Source organism: Hipposideros armiger, unplaced genomic scaffold (assembly GCF_001890085.2).
Source record: "Hipposideros armiger isolate ML-2016 unplaced genomic scaffold, ASM189008v1 scaffold_483, whole genome shotgun sequence".
NCBI classification, from domain to species: Eukaryota; Metazoa; Chordata; class Mammalia; order Chiroptera; family Hipposideridae; genus Hipposideros; species Hipposideros armiger.
The window spans coordinates 463,400-464,480 of record NW_017731833.1 but is presented as its reverse complement, the minus strand read 5'-3'; the positions used below and the strand labels follow the sequence as shown (position 1 = coordinate 464,480).

At 48.9% G+C, this 1,081-nt stretch overlaps 1 protein-coding gene across 1 annotated transcript in view; it reads left to right on the top strand.

The window, feature by feature from the left end:
- Positions 1-1,081, top strand: part of ITPR1 (inositol 1,4,5-trisphosphate receptor type 1) — a 304,897-nt gene that overhangs the window by 44,313 nt on the left and 259,503 nt on the right. The gene's annotated exons all lie outside the window — the stretch shown is intronic.

Genomic DNA, 1,081 nt, shown 5'->3' with positions numbered 1-1,081 from the left:
CTGAAATGAGTTAGATTATTTTAAAGTCAGTGTTTTTTTTCCCTCTGCATCCTAAGGGGATGTTTTGCAGTTTTTCCTGGAAAGCAGGCGGACAAGCTTTGCTTCTCTCTTCCACTGCCTGTGTGTGGAGGCTGCACACGGTACGGTAATGAGTTGGGCTCCGGAAGCATCTGTATGGCGTTCAGGTCCTGGCGAGTGCGTGATGTTGGGCAAACTATCTAACTTTTCTGTGTCTGTGTCTGGATTTTCTTATGAGTAAAATGGGGACCACAGCCTTAGAGGGTTTGGGGGACTATAGGGTATACGAAATGCTCTCAGGGCAGTGCCAAGCGAGTCAGTCCTCAATGCCCAACGCTGCGTTTGCCATGATGAGGAAGATGATGATGAGGAAGACGATGATGAGGAAGATGAGGAAGATGATGATGATGTAACTATTTCCCCCTCTTTGTGACTCTGCCCCTGAGTGGGACGAAGGAATTCTCCTTTCCTTGGAAAGGATAGAGTTGGCGACCAGCCTTCTCAAGCCGCCCTAGGCAGACATGATGAGGACGTGATTTAGGCTGGTACGTGAGTGTGTACACGCCAGCCTTTCATCGTCTTTACATCATTCGAGCCTCATCTCAGCTCTCTGGACTTGGTGGGTTATAGTCAGTTTCTGGTTATAAGTTATGAAACTTGCCCAAACTCAGAATTCTAGCAAATGGCAGAGCCAAGGCTTGAAGCTAAGAGCTGGTGCCTGACTTCTTCGTCGTCTCTGCCTCCGAGATCATGTGTTGGCTTCATTTTGTTGTCTGACCCGTTCTCCCGTCCACTCAATGGGCTGTGTGCTCCACCTTCGACCCAAAGAATCGGAAAGCTGTGTGCATTCATTGTTTTCTCTTAAACTTTGCATCTGTCTTAAGAGTAAGTGAATAATTTAATGGCAGAAGGGTAGAATGATGCTTAAAACACGTTGCAACAAGCCCAACATGAGGACTCGGCCTTGTCCCCTTGGGAATCTCACTGTCCTGCGCTCTGCAGTACGTCTCGACAGACCCCCCCTGGAGTTCGTGCCACGCGAAGCAGTGTGGGCAGGGGAGGT